The sequence below is a fragment of the Tenrec ecaudatus genome, chromosome 12 (assembly GCF_050624435.1).
Source record: "Tenrec ecaudatus isolate mTenEca1 chromosome 12, mTenEca1.hap1, whole genome shotgun sequence".
Lineage (NCBI taxonomy): Eukaryota > Metazoa > Chordata > Mammalia > Afrosoricida > Tenrecidae > Tenrec > Tenrec ecaudatus.
Window position 1 is genome coordinate 140,327,711 of NC_134541.1, and position 16,102 is coordinate 140,343,812.

Below are 16,102 nucleotides of genomic sequence, written 5' to 3' on the forward strand. Positions count from 1 at the left end.
TAGACATTCCCCTGCTGTTGAATCAGAAGCTCACCTGTTATAACCAGATGGCAGGCAGTGTCTCCCTCAGTACCATACCTTCCACCTGGTGCAAAAGTAGAACCCCTGCTAATAAGAGTTACCCACCACAGTGCACACCGCAGGCGTTTTCTAGATGTGGGACCACTGCCTACCTATTGCTGATTGGATGCCGACTGGAAAGGTACATGTATACAAGTCTGGTCGTTTTTACTGGTTTCCAGATGGCTGAGCTGCTGACACTTAAAATCCCTCACAGAACAAAATGAGCAGCGCTAGCTCTAACACATCCCCACTGGGATCGGGACTAGCTGGCATCGGAACCCCTACCCACTCAGCACAGGCTTTAACGAGAGCTCAACCCAAACATGGAACAAGTGGCAGACTCCCTAGTGGGGCACAGACTCAGCTTGATGTCCTCGCCTCCGTCGGCAGCATCAGCGCGCCCAGACATCCAACCGCATGTTCTCAGGTGAACAGTGTTGCTATCGTATCAGCCAATCGGAGGAGTCTGTAACAAAGCCAAAGACCTCCGAGATCAGATTAGCCGTAGAAAGCTGAAGTCTGAACTGCATCCTTGGGGAAACCCGTCCTTGTGGCTCACCTGGCTAAGGCCCTTCAATGGCCCTTACGCTCCTCCTTCTCCTACCCTCGAGCCCCGTGGATCACAAACCCTGGTGCCGACTATAGAAAGCACAGTTGTGAGAAAGGCTACCACACACACCACCTATCGCTACGAGGCCATCACCCTCTTCCCCATGTGGGAGGCCCTCAAGCTCAGGGCACCAAGGGGGCAATGCAGTGGGAAATGTCCCTTCTGTGCTTCCTGCCCGTATCCCTTCCCTATCGGATGCTGGCTCCCTCGTGTCAGCCATCACACAACTGTGCTCTGCCTGTAAAAGCCTGACCGCCCTTCTCTTCAGGGTTCAGATTGCCGGGTGTCAACCCTCTGAGTCACCAGGTTAAGAAATGGAACTGATTCTCCAAACCTTCAAGTGACCTTTGTCTTCCTGGCCAGTTTACCACAACACACGACAAGCCACCCTCATCCCAGACGTAGCCGACAGCAACGCTGGGGGTATAGTGCGTTCTGTGTGGGGCTCCTAATCTTGAGGGGCATAGTTCAGAACCAGGAGAAGGATGAAGCCTCTACTCCTGTAGGGAGTTAGTCTCAGAAACCTGCAGGGTAGTTCGACTCTGCCCTGTGCGGTCGCCATGTGTCAGAATTTACTTGATGGCAGTTTTCCCCATCCAGGACTGAGCTCCCCAGTCAGGACTTGGGGTCCCCCCTCGCAGCCACCACCTTGGAACTCAGAGAACTGTCCCAGGTTTCTCTTTATGCCCTACTTAATTTTTTTGTTTTCTTTGTTGTTTATTCCTTTTTGTCTCTGTACTTGGTATAATTTTTTTGTGTGTGTATGTACCCAGTGTGGGGCACCTGCTTCTGAGTGGGATTCCTGCAGGCTTGTGTCTGGAGTCTGCATAACTTGATAGCAATTTGTTGTGTTATTGCTGCCATACTTCTGTGTTTGGGGTTTTCCTTTCTTCTTCTATTGTTGGCTTTGGGGTTTTACCTCTGTTTTGCTCTTGTCCCACCCGACAGTAGACGCAGCAACACTGTACCCCCCTGCAGCCCCTCGAACTGGGGAACCTGATCTAGACCGACCACAGCAAGCACCAGCCGACCCTGACCTCAACTGCACTGCGGAAGCAGCAGGGGCAGTACACACGCTCCCACTGACCCTGACGTTCTCTCTCACACCCTCCAGGAGTTCCTAAGAACACACCAAGGAGACAATCTCTGATAGAATTCAAATACAACAATGTCGCCAGTACAGGAACCCCCTTGGGATCCTGCGAGGTAAGACAAGGTGACTCCGGTGGCCAACACAGGGCTAGAAAGGATGCCTGGAAAGACCGTGATGGACCGTGTGATAAGGATCCATGAAGATTGTGAGTCAGATCAATTCCAGAATTCGAGAAGGTTGTCACATTGCTAGAAAAATAATAGAAGTTTACACCACTGCCCTGCAAGTAGAAATGCAGAAGCTAAATACTACGCTTTCAGGGAAAGAAGACACGCTGGAACAGAAAGGTGTAGCACTGAGTCGCTGGAGGGCTGAATTAGAGAGCTCGAGGGCGATCTCAGCTTGCAAACTGGTGGAGCAACAGCTGGACACAAGAGGAAAAGTCCCCCATGAATGTCTCGGAATTATGGGGATCCCCAGAGGAGCAGCGACAGCACAGGCAGAGCAGCACGCACGCAGAAAAGATGGTCACAAGGTTCGTGCACGAACACGGCCCTGTTTCCGAGGACGAGAAGACCAAGCATCCAAGGAGCCGTGTGAGCCCCAGGTAGGAGGGGTCCCAAAGAAATGATGGATTCAAGCTTCCAGGACCAAAGACAAGGCAGTCATCCTGACGACAGCTTGGACGGAACGAAAAACGACCTCAGAGGGGAAGCTAAAAAACTAACATCTGACTTCTAGCTGAAACCATGCCAGCAAGAAAGCAGTGGAATGATACATACTAAAAACTTGGAGAGAAAACTATCACAAGCCAGGAAATGGATGCCCCGCAAAGCATGACGGCAAAGTCGTGTCATTTCTAGATAAACCGAAGTGGAGAGAATTTGTATCAGGCAGACCAACGCTACAAGAATTACTCAGGGTGTCCTTCAGACAGATAACTGACAGCAACCTGGTATTACTGTCCATAAAATGCCCCAAAGTCAACCTAGTGAAGCAGCAGGCACGAACCTACCTGCACAGCTGAGGATGAACCAGAGAGGATAATTTGTAGCGAAGACACTACAGCACTGTAAGAAGCTGACTAGTTCAGTTGCAGAGCTTCCTGATGGAGGGGGCTTCCGGTAGATTTCACGTGGGGGGAGGAGAAGGCAAAGTTGGCCAAAACCATTAGGTAGGTAAATCCAGTCATCTACACACCCAGTCATGGCGATCTGTGGGGGGACGCACAGGCCACGTGGGTGTGGGGAGGGAGCTTGTACTCACGGCACATGGGTAGGTTTGGCTGCACATTTGCAAGTGGGTATTTCCTTTTCTGCAAACATGGGTCCATGTGGCAGAACACAACCGGGCAAAGTGAAGGCAACTAATGAGAAGCGAACAACTTGAAGGGATGAGTCAAGGCTGGGGGCACAGGACCAACATCTCCAGGGACACCAAGGTCAATTAGCATCCTGCTTTGGTGGGTGCAGCTCTGGGCCTCACTGTTTCCAGAGGAAATGAACCTGCTGAAAATCAAAGAGATTAGTCCAATGGACTGGTGGACCCTGTGAATCAGTCTTCACCCTCAGCCCAGAAGAGTGAAGTGGTGCCCGGCTGTCACCACCACTACCGCAGAAAGACCGTTCCAGGAGGCTCTGCAGAGAGTGGGAGGAGCACGTGGACTACACCGCAGAACCCTAGAGAGCCTCAGGGACCCTTAGTCACCCTCCAGGCCTGGAACCGATCTTGCCCGCCTGGCTCAATTTTCATCCAGACAGTAGCCGTGTCTGTAAAGAGAACAAGCGCAGTGACGTAGATTTTCAGTTCCCATGGAAACCTTCCTTTGAAGATTGAACTTTGTTTTCAAACTCCCGCCACTGAGTCACTGTCGAGGCTCAGACGCTGGGTGAGAGCCACCCTTTACTGGCAGATGTGAGGGGCCAGCTCACACTCACGGACGCTGGCTCTTTACCCACACGCAGCCCTGCAGGGCGGCAGAGAACTGCCCGCTGGCGTTTCTGGGGCTCTACATCTTTCTTTCTTCCACCAGCAGCTTTATTGGCGAGTAATTTGCATGTCACATAACTCCCCAGTTCTATCGTTCAGTTGTGTGGAGGAGAATTGCACAATCATCCCCACATCAATTTTAGAGCTCCCGCCCCATGGTGAAGCTGAGTTACACAATCACAATCCATTCCAGGGCTCGCTCCCTCCGCCTGTCCTCATGAGTAACTCCCGAAACCCCCCTTTCCCTCCGAGGCTGTACATCTTGACAGAAGCAAACTGCCTCGTCTTTCTCCCCAGGAGAGGCTGGTGGGTTTGAACCAGTGACCTTTTGGTTGGCAGCCCATGTACAACTTCTAGGTCTGCAGCAGCCTCACAAAGAGCAGAGCAGGGCAAAACCAAAACACCCACGCTCCCCGGACTTGCGCTCACGTGCCCTCACTGACCCGCAGCACCGAGTGGCGCTGCCCAGGGGCTGTCCACGGCTGCCCCTTCCTACAGCAGCACATGACCTCCCCTTTCTCCCGCACAGGGACCACAGCTGAGTGCTGTAACCAGTGTGCCACCAGGGGCCCCTCACAAGAGCAGCAAGAGTAGGGGGCTTTGTGAAGTGTCTCTGACTGGGGCCCACTGTGGCAGCCTGAGTCCTTCCACGTCCTTGAGGTCCTGCCTCTCTTTCAGCCTCCAGTTCACCAACCAGGACTTCCTGCTCCCGGCTGGTTCCTCTGCACCCCACCTCCCTGCTCTGGAGCGGCATTCTGGCCAGCATCCCTCCATCACTCCAGGCTACAAGTGTGGCGCCAGCTCTGCGCGGTGCTTCCTTAGCCCAGAAGGAGAAATGTGCTCATGCTCCCCAGGGGAGGAAAGAGCCCAGGGGGTGTGCTGGTTACAGGAGGAAGACCTGCCGCCTGTGTCTCAGAAGCCCCGAGGGGCAGTTTCCACTCTAGAAGGGTCTTTATTTGGTTAAAAGCAGACTGTGAGAAGCTAAGAGCGACTCCTTGGTTGCAGTTCTGAGTGGACATCGCAGTCCATCTGTAAAGGCCAAAGCCCATTGGTCATTTGTCTAGGATGTCAGCAAGCGTGTGGACAGAAGCAGAAAGCAAAATGAATCTTACTATTCTTTAGAGTTAGTGAGTGTTACCGGGTACAGCGTTGATGATAACATCCTGGTGAATAAAATAAAAATAGTAATATCCTGCTTACAACATCGAAAGGAACACTATTATTAATTATAATGTTCTGATCTTGAGAACATAAAAGTACATTCTAAAATCAATCACTAGTGGGACTTCCCAAGATGGGAGGGGAAGGAGGCAGGTCATTCAGCAGTCAACGAGAGGCATTACAGTGGCTGGTGGTAGTCTGGCTCCCATAGGGCCGCTGTGGGTCAGAACCCACTCGCTGTCCTTACCAACAATTAGAAGCTGCAGCTTATTGGCTGTGGTTTTCCTGCAGGTTTGTCATCAGCATGAGGAAGTTTATCAGGAGGACTTTGCACGACAGAATGGTGAGGAGTTTTTAGGAAGCTCGGCTTCAGGAAGTGCCCAGTCGGGGGTGGGGAATGGGGGGAGGAGGGGGAGCCCCAGGACAGCCTCTTTGAGGTCCATGGAACTGCGGTGGGCTGCTGTGGGAGGGCCCCTGTTCCCCAACCTTCTCTGACCAGCCTGGGTGGGGTTGTCAGTATCTTAGCCCACCCTCTGTGGCTGGAGGGACCCAAGCATTCCGGGCCACTTGATGCTCCAGTGCACGTGTGGTCCCTGCAGTTACCGAGGCTCAGGACGGGGTCTTAATGATGCGTTGGTGAAGTGCTTGCTCAGCTTCTAACTGAAACTTTGGTGGCTCAAAGTCCCACTGTAGCCCTGCAGAAGAGTCCTAGTGATCTACTCCAGAGAAGACAGTGGCCTGGGGACCCTGTGGTCCAGTCTGTCATAAGGGGTCACCACTAGGGTGGAAGTTGGGCACCCCACAACAATGACATATGTTAAGTGCATCACACACACGGATCACCTCGCTCCCAACCCACACACAGGCCTGTAAAGTGAGCAGGAACACAGGCAGTGAATATTCATCTCCAAACAGTTGCTGAAGGGACAAAAACCCTTGCCCAGGGGCAGGAGGCAGACACCAGGGAGCCAATGGTAAGAGAGCAGGGACATCGGGAGCCAATCACAGAGTGTGAACACAACGTGCATATGCCCTTGAGTTGAAGCACAATGCTCTCTGCAGACTCTGGCCCACGCCACATGAAACAAACACACAGAAATAGCACGCAGATCTCTGCCGGCCTGTGGCAGAGAGGTGAAAAGACGTCAAGTCAAGACCTGAAGAGGCGGTCCAGCTCTGCCCGGAGTGTTGCCATGCATCTGAATTCACTTGCAGGCGCTGGGTTTGGTTTGGGCCTTGGCCTGGCATGTAAGGGGCTTCACTAGATGCCAGCTGTTATCAGCTCTAGTCTTGTGGCACTAAAGGCTTGCCCTTGACTGCTGACCTAAAGTTGTTGGCTAAGCCCGTCCTAAGATGCCACGGAAGAAAAGCTTGGTGGCCTACCATCTGAGATGCCAGCCAAGTCAGCCCTATGGAGGCATCCAGCCCTGCACCACGGCTCCCACCAGGGGGAATCTCAAACCACAGCGGCACCCGCCCTGGTGACCTGTTTGTGGATAATCCTCTCCATCAGGCGCACCTGGCCCATTCGTGATATCTCCAGTCACTTCCTATGTGTGCGCAAGCTGGACTGTGGACAAGGAAGGCAAGAGAAGCAGGTGTGCATTCCAAGGGTGGAAGAACAGCGGGCGTCGCAGGGACCGCCGGGAGGGCAAACACATCTGTCTGGAGAAGCACAGTCAAGGGTGCTCCTTAGAAGCGAGGGTGGAGAGACTTCCTCTCTCTCCTGCTTTGGAGTTGTGACCCGGAGAGACTGGTCCCAGGAGAAGGTTACTGTGCTGGGTCAAGCAGAAGGTCAGGCCCTCAGAAAGGTGGGCTGACAGTGCCTGCCACAACAGGCCCAAGATTGACATTGGCCATGACGGCAGAGATTGTGAACGGTGAGTTGAAACGGATTCCAAGGGCCCCAACAGCAGCATCCATCTCGGCCTTGAAGAGGAAGGCATGGCCTGGGGTGGGGGTGGGTGGCTTCTGAGAAACACATGTGTCCCCTGTGCCCTTGAGAGACGGTCCTGAGTCCTTCCCACCAGGCTTTCCCACCTAGGAGTTTAGGAGGAAGATGGGCCCGTACCAAGACCTTTGCAGTATGGAGGGGAATTCAGCAAAGGCAGGAAAAGACTCCAGGTGGGAACACAGGGTGGGGAGCAGCAAAAGTGCCCCCCCAAGAGTGGTGGACGTGGGTGCGAGCCACATGTGTCCTTCTGTGAGGTTTTTGGAGTGGGTGATACCTCGGTTCTTTGCTCCACACGCTGAAAACATTCATGCCGAAGCCCGGTTCGTGACCCAAGTGGGTTTTTGTGAAGGACGGGGCACGTTTCAGGGGTTACCGTCGCAAAAGGGCACGCGCTGTTTCAGGGAAGTGTGCCGAGCCCCAAGGAAGCCCCACGAGGTTCACACCTGGACACCTACAGCCACGTGGGAAAGAGCACCCACAGGAGCGGAACTAGGGGGTCCTAGGAGGCTAGCAGCCCAAGAACCCTAGAGGCTTCGAGCATGTGGCCCAGAGACGAAGAGCATGGGGGTCAAGAGGCTAGGGCTCCGCGTAGGCCCAGAGCGGGCCCATGTGCACCCACAAAGGAGAGGGAGACCCTCACTGTCCACCTGCTGCAGGTAAACGAAAGCAGGTCCTCCCACAGCCAGGGCATTTCAAACCTGTCTGGGGAGGCATGGTTGATGGTATTGGGTGACTCATTGGCTGAATTAGGCCCACCTGGGTGATGTCCTGAGCCTGGGCCTAGTTTGCGTGCCCAGCTCTTCCTCCCACCTGGCTTGGGGGCTTGAGTACGAGCATGCTCAGTTTGGGGTCTTCATAGGGCTCATAGTTGCCTGATTTCTGTCCAGCCTCCTCTATAGGGGCCTTTGTAGGCATGGGAGGGGAAAACCCCTTGCCCTAAATCTAGCTATCAAACACCCCCCGCCAGGAGGGTCTGGGATCTGGGATACCTGCAGCTACTGCAGGGCCTTCCTGAGAACAGGGGGTCTCCGGAATGGAGTCTCGAGAATGGCCGGCAGGTGGCGCTGTCAGCCCAAGATCTTCCATTTCTGACTCAGGCTCTGGTGCTTTCGGCTATTTTCCGTTCTTGCCTCGTTCCATGAAGCCCATTTGCTCCGGGATGCTGAGTTAATTAGTTTATTGTGCCAACCTGGTTGATAAACACAAGTGGGGTTAATTGAAGGGCAGAGGGATAAATGGCTCAATGAGCCTCGCCTTTCTAGTTCTCAGGTCTTTTGGTTTGTGATGGTTCCACCAGGATGCAGTTGCCTTAACCAGTTCCCTGCTTTAGCTGGCAAAGCTCACTTCCTGCAAAACATCCCCAAGGAGAAGTCACATGGACCTACTCCGATGTAGCCCTGGGTGCTGGAGCAGCTGTGCGGAGACCCTGCCAGCGCTGAGATGCTTACACATTGACTGACTCAGCTTTCCTCCTGCAGTCGGCATCATTGCGTGTGTTTTGTGAGATGGAGGAGGACTTTGTGGATTGGTGTTGGACATATGGGCTAATGTTGGACTTGCGGGCTTGGGCAGCACTGGGTTGGGATGTTTTCTTGATGCGCACTTACCCTTTATATAAAACTCTCTCATACGTGAGTTTCTGTGGATTTGTTTCTCTAAAGTACCCAGACTCACACAGATGCCTTCCCCTTCATCCGTTCGTGCCACCTCCCAGCCTGCAGCAGCGGCAGAGGGGTAGAGGATTGTGGCTGTGGGTGCCATTGATGGGCACCCAAGCACCTCAGAACAGGCACGCCCACCTGACTCATGGCGACCCTGTAGGGCTGTAACTCTTCACGGGAGCAGAATTTCTTCCCCAAGGAGCGGCTGGTGGCTTCAAACTCCTAACCTTGTGGTTAACAGCCCAGGGCATAACCACCACACCACGTGGCTCCTAAGGGGCATTGGGGAGGTGGTTTTGTCTTTTCCAAGCCTCGGTTTCCCCAGCTGTGAAACAGGCTAAGCAGACTCTGAATCTACATTTCGGACCCCCTCGGACGAGGCCACTTCTCCTGTTACCTGCATGTGCACTTCCCCACTGGAAGGCCATTCTGACCTTGGCTGAAAGCGCTGTGCCTGGTGGAGCCCAGGCTCGCAGACACTTGCGACGCCCAGAGCAGGGCGTGGAGGACGCGGCCTCAGTCCTTCCACTGAGGGCCAGGTGGCACAGTTCCCAGCTCACACTCAGATCTGGCCCATAGCTACCCACGATCCACATGAGTGGGTGCCGCAGTGGGGGCGGGGCACAACAGGGCCTGTGTGGGAAGCGGCTCTGGCGGTACGAAGGGTTAAGTGAGAGGCAGGCGGTGGGTTGTAGACTTGTCACTCTGCTCCCTCAACAGTTCTCGCGTGGGTTGACGGAACAATTGCCTGTTCCCTTCAACAACGCCAGGAGCGCCGTGGCACGGGGTGTTACACACTGGGCTGCCCCTTTACCGCAGGGTTGGCGGTACGAAACCGCCAGCCGACCTCCGGAGGGAAGATGAGGCTGTCTCCTCCCACAAAGACATGGTCTGGGAACCCCCCAGGGGCTGCTCTGGGTTGTGAGCTTGGTAAGATAGGTGCCGTAGAGCTGACTCTGACTCACAGAGACACCCCCCACTGCACGTGTGCCCCTACGGAGCTGTGCTCAGTGGGGTTTCAGCGGCCGATTCTTTGGAATTAGATCGCCATGCTTTCCTTTTAAGCAACGTCCAGCCTCTGTGCAGAATAAAGTGGTAAAGAATTTCATCTTGCTTGGCCCCACAGGCAGTGCGTGTGGAAGGCAGCAGCCAAGAGCTCCAGTGAACCATGTGTTGGGTGAGTTGTCTGCACAGGCCCCCGTGCAGGTGCAGGAGAGCAATACGTCCCTCTGACGGCCCAGGTGCCCCGACCAGGCTGTGGCTGCAATCTCCTCCTGTGCCCGGGGAAGCTGGAGCACTGGGCGTGGAGTAAGGAGGACCAGCAGGGGTGGTGGCTCTAGCGAGGTCCTAAGGTTCATAAACTAGCTCGGACATAATTCAACACAGTGGACTCTTGTTCTGTGGTGTGCCGTGCCTGGTGCAAGTATGGTTTTGGTTTTCCATCAGGCTAGCCAGTTCTGTGAGGCCTGCTGATGGGAAATGTTCCTCAACTCACTGGAAAGGCCATCAGTGTCGAGTGCCAGATTCTCAGAACAGGGTCTGTTTCTGCACAGGCCAGCCTGTGCTGCTGCTGCTGCTTCTTGGAAAACAAAACCCACAGCAATGTTTCTTTGTCCTTGCTTATTTTAAATATTACAGTTGATCCCTAATAAAATGTAAAAGAAGAAAAGAGAAAAAAATGATTAGGGCAAAGACTGTACAGATGTGCTTTATACAATTGATGTATGTATATGTATGAACTGTGAAAAGAATTGTATCAGCCCCAATAAATTGTTAAAAAAAAAAAACTCTTAAAAAAAATATTACAGTTGAACCACCCTGCTCTCTGCTGGTCCCCTCGACCTTTCTTTGTCCAAAACCAAGTGGACTATTCTCGACTCTTTCCTTTTCCACAGGAACCCAGAACCAGCGTGCTAGCTCCCACGGAATCCTGGTGAGCCCCGCAGTTGGCAGTGCATTAAACGTGTCCCTAAGTTGGGGGCCGCTGTCACTTTGCTGTGGCATGTATTTCTCTTTCTGAGGTCTCATTCCATGACTTCCAATGGAGCATTAGTAGATTCCCCCGAAGGACACAGAATAGGAAGACAGACAGGCTTTCTGCTTTCTCCTCCCGTGAAGGGTGACTGTCTCTGAAACCCACAGGGGCAGCTTCACCCTGTCCTGCAGGGCGGCTGGGAGTCCGCTGGACCCTGTGGCCGCGGGTGTAGAACATCAAGATCTTCTTCCTCGGGTGGTTAACCCCTTGCTCCCTAGCACAGCCAGCAGGTTATGCCAAATCACAGCGACCCCACAGAACACAGTAGAACCCCCTGTTTACAGGAGCGGAAAGCCTCCTCTTTCCACAGAGGAGCGGCTGGTGGGTTCGAACTGCTGAACTTCTGGGTAGCAGCCCAGTTAGTAGCCCACCGCACCACAAGGGCCCCTGAGGCACGCCTGGGAATGAGACGGGCACCACAGGATGATGCTGGTGCGCAGACACATGACCGGCTCTGCCCGTGGTTCCCGGATCTAAAGCCCTGCCACGACGTGTCTTGGTTACCATGTGATGCCCTGTGGTGCAGACAGCGACTGCATAATGGTTTCTTGAGAGGTTTGGGGGGCACGGTTGGGGGGCGGCAGGGACACGAGGTGGAAGTGGATGTTCTGAAGTTGATTGTGGAGATGATTGTGCGGCTTTATGGTGCAATGGAACCATCTAGTTGTATGATCTATGAAATACATGCCAACGAAACAGTTTCCTTTTCGAAGCAATACCCTCTCGCTCATCTCCCTTTTGAACCATTGAAAGTCACGTCTGTGTTTCATGTGTTCTGCTTTCTCTTTGATCGACGTTTTTACTGCTCTGCCTCGTCGTCATTGTCGGGGTTTGCTTGTTTGGTTGTGTTTGTTTTGCATGGCTTTCTGTACAGGGAGTCCAGGAGAGGTGAGTCCTAGAGACAGTAACTGGCTAATAGTGTCTTGGGGTTGGGGGAGCAGGGAGCTAATAGCGCACATATGTGAAAGAAGAGAGTGTTGTAATGTGGGCAGTGGCGATGACTGCACCCGTCTGTTCATCATGTCTGAACTGTCGCACGGGAGCAGGGTACATGTCAGCAAAGCTGCTCAGACAGAAGCAACGACACCCAGGACAGGCCACCCAGTGTTCTGATTCCCCGGAGCCCTCGGAGCTGAGCATCCTCGCATTGTTCCGCCAGCCCAAGGCCGCTCTTCCCCCACACTCCCTCTCCCTCTCACCTTCTCTCTCTCTCTCTCTCCCCCTCTCCATTCTCTCTCCTCCTCTCCTCGCTCTCCTTCTCTTTCTCTCTCTTGTCCTTCTCTGTCCCCTTCTTTCTCTTCCTCTGCCCCCTCACCTCTCTCCCCCTCTCTATTCCTCTCCCTCTCCCCCTCCCTCCCTCTCTCGCTCCTTCTCTCCTCCCTCTTTTGTAATGTCTGTCTTTTCACATCGCTGAGGTCCTTCAGTCCTGAGTGGGACGACGTGAGTCACAGCGGCGGCGTCTCACAGACGGCGAAGGTGCAAAGACCGGGCAATGGCCCCTCCCCTTGGTCATAAGAAACCACAACCACAAGGCACCCCACCCTCATGATTTCAGCACGTCTGAGCTACGTCAGCAGTCAGCACGGTAGCTGTTCTAGCCTGTCTTTGGCTGGTTCTCAAGATCTCCTTGGGTTGAGAACTCCCTGCTGGAGCCAGTTCTGATTCAGCGAGCCTGCGGACAGGGGGGCACTGCCCCCGTGGGTTTCTGAGACAGCAACTCTTTACCCGCCTGAGTGGCTGGTGGTTTCACCCGTCTCTGACCTTCCAGTTGGCAGTGAAGCATGTAACCCTCTGTGCCACCAGGGAATCTTCATGACGTTAAAACCAAAACCAAACTCATTGCCATCAAGTCGATTCCAACTCATGGCAATCCTGTGAGACAGGATGGAGCTATCTCCACTGTGGGTTTCCAAAGCTCTAACTCTCACGGAAGGAGAAAGCCTCATCTTTCTCCTATGGAGCGGCTGGTGGTTCCAAACTGCTGACCTTGGGATTAGCAGCCCAACACATAACAACTCTGCGGCCCCAAAACAAGCCCAATTGGCTGCCACATCCTTCTTCTGCAGAGCGCCCGGTGGACTCGAGCCGCTGGTCTTTGGACCTTTGGGTTCCTTGGTAGCTGAGTGCTTTGGCCACTGGGTTAGCAGCCTCCTCTGCCCCTGTTGTTGTTGGTGGTGGTTGTTGAGGGCAGCTCTGCGTGAACCTCACGCCGTGTTGTGCTGGAGTCCGTCTGCTGTGCACGAGGGGCAGCTCTTACCCAGCCGTGTTCTGAGTGCCTTCCACACTGGGGGGGCTCACCCTCCTGGGCATAACACCAGATGCCGCCCCACTCCACAGTTCTTCAGAAGGTTTACAGCCGAAGTCCCTCGGAAGTGGACTGCCTTGTTAGCCCAGTGTTTCCCCAAATGGGTGATACCGCGCCACCCCTGGGGGTGCTGCAACCATCCCGGGGTCTACCAAAGCAGATGCCTACACTTTACCCTGCAGGACCAGGCAGTGCTTCGTCCTGTTGTGTGAAGTGAGAGTGAGACCAGCAGTTCATGAGCCTTCAGCTTGCCCTGAGTCCTTGCCAACATTTGTTGTTATTCGTCTTTTGAACGTTAGCTCTTCTGGTCAGTAGGCAGCCACTCCTCGCTAGGGTTTACGTTTGTACTTTCCCAGTGGGCTGCCCAGAGCCCTGGGCTGCAGTGGTCATGAACTGAGGTGCTGATCACAAGGTCGGCAGTTCGAAACCACCAACTGCTTGGAAATCTATACTCTGTTTTAAAAGGTTGCTGTGAGTTGGAATCCACTCAATGGCAGTGCATTTGATGGATTAGACAGTGCTCCTTAGAAGTAAGGATGGCGAAGCTTGGTCGTACATATTTTGGGCACGTTGTCAGGAGAGACCAGTCATGCTTGGTAAAGTAGCTGGTCATTGAACAAGAGGAAGACCCTCAGCGAGATGGATTGACACAGTGGCAACAACAAGGGGCTCAGACGTAACAATGATGGTGAGGATGGACCAGGACCGGGCAGTGTCGTTCTGAGTCAGACCAACCTGAAGGCACCTAGCGACACTAAGGACATGTGGTGTCAGGATGTGTTTTGTCACATGCTTATTCTTGACGGTCTCTATTGGCTTGTCTTCTCCATCTGTAGTTTGCGTGTTCTTTGTATGTTCTGGGCAGGAGTCACTGGCCACGGGTATGGACGTTGTGTAGTCTCCCATCATCGGAAGCCTCCCTGCTCCTTTTCCGGCTGTGGTCCTTTTGGGTGGAAGCAGGAGTCTATACATGTCTGTGGGGGCCCTAGTATCCAGGGTCACCCATTTTTCTCTTATGACTACTATTTGCTGGGCCCTCTCTGCCGATCCCATGGCCTCCCAGCTTCTCTCTAACATCTTTCTGACTTGAACTTGGGGTTTAGACGGAGGGCCAGGGTTTGAGTCAGTTGTTGCATTTGGCATGAGGTCAGATTTGAGGTCCTCTCCCTCTGGCCTCTATCTCTTTTCTCAAATGGACATTCAGTTCCAACGCCATTTGTGATGAGCTCAGTCTTCCCCCGTGAATTTCCTTTATTGAAAAGCAATTGAGTCCCAGGTCCTGGCTTCCTTCTGAGCTCTGTTCTGGTCCATTGACCAGAGCTCCCCTCAGGCAACAATCCCTGCCGATGGATGGATCATTGCTGGATCTTTGTAGTGCATCTGGAACCGTGGGGTCCACGTCTTGCAAACTGGTTCTTTGTTGAGAGTGAGCTGATGGGTCAGAGTGCTTTTCCATATTGACCATGAGCAGGTCATGAGTTTCTGACAAAAATCCACATCGGAGTCATGATGGCAATGGCCCTGAGTCTAGAGAGCTACCTGGAGAGAATCCAGTCAACAGCCTAGCTCCCGTGGCTCCCTGCAGCATAGGGCCGCTTCAGCGCTGGAGCTCTGCCTGCCTCTTATGCAAATCCTCCAGGAAACACTTCTGGTTTGGTCTGGTGTGTTGGTTGGTTCATTTGCTATGATGGATGCTGTTTTTCTCTCAGAGGGGTTTGCCGCCCAGCTCACTGCTGGTGTGTGGAAATAGATGTTCATATTTGGGAGCATCTTTGCCAGTTTGCTCCATGTTGTCATCAGCCCTAGGAGCCATCTGTAGAATCCGCAGACTTCCTGTGGGCGTTGTGGTGGGCCTTAGGGATGAGTCTTCCCATACGTATGGTTTCTTAGCTCTCTCTCTCTCCTTCACCACACACTGGGTGGTGCTCCTGTGCAACGTCTCATATCATCAACATCGACACAGATGTGTTTTCGTGGCCTTGCCTGTCCGATAGGTCTGTTCCAATGGAAGCCACTCGCTGGCTCTGCTTTTGCTGAAACAATGTGCCAGGAAGTCGGTAGGTTGCCAAGAGGGCTTTTTAGAAAACCATCAAGCGTGGTTTCCTTTCCTCTTTGTTCTGTTCGTAGCCTTTGCCGATGTCCCCGTGTCACGCCAAACCGGCCCTTCTCTTAGTCACATCTTTATCACTTGACCTCGTATTGCACCGGATTGCCTTCTGCTTCATCGAGGAGGTCGGGCCTCTGTTTCTGAGACACGGCATTTTCATCCATCACCGTCCACCTAGAAAGGCCCTGGAGGACACGGAGTGAGGCTGCATCAGTGGGGTCGGGGACGCTGTGAGGACGGCGCAGGACCGGGCAGCGTTTCGTTCTGTTGTGCGTAAGGTTGCTGTGGGCCGGACGCACTCCACGGCTCCTAATAACAACAACAACAACACTGAGAAATAGCACCAGGTCACTTCAAGGACCTTGCCACGTCCTGCCCTCCACCTGGTGACAGTTGCATGGGTGTTCTGCGTCCTGCCTGTCTGACGGAGCCTCAGAAGCAGCCCCCACCCCCCCCACCCGTGTGTGTCGCAGTCCGCGGCCGTATTTTAAAGCTACTTGATTTTTAAAACAAGAGGGAAAAGGCTCTCTTCTCTTAAACGCATTCATTTACTCTTCCTGGTGCTCGAGGCACAGGGGGCTCCGCATCAGGCTGCTCACCGCAAGGTCAGTGGTTTGAGCCGCCAGCCACTCCTTCAGGAGGAAGATGAGGCTTCCTGCTTCCCTAAAGATTTACCGTCTCACAGACCCTCAGGAACAATGCGACCCTGTCCTGTGGACGCACTGGGAGTCGGCACAGCCGCGTGGTTTCTGTCCGTCCAACTTCCTGTTACCTCCTTTTTATCTGAAGAACTTCCCTGAGCAGCTCTGCTCCCCCCCACCCCCCGTTCCCAGCAAGAAATGGGTTCAGCTGTCCGTGGCACTTCCATTCGGAGGTCAGTGAGCACGCCCCACTGCTCACAGGGAGCCAGGAGTTCGGGGTTCACTCAGAGGCATCTTGGAAGGCACATCTGGTCATCTAGGTCCGAGCAATCAGCCGCTGACACCCTGATGGGGCACAGTCACCTGGTCTTGGAGTCCTTTCCCTCGGCACACACCTCCAGGTGGGTTGTCTCCTTGCCTTCCTCCTAGAGCTTGGCATGGCCATTCCCGTTGACTCCGGCCTGCTTGGCTTCTGCGTGGGGA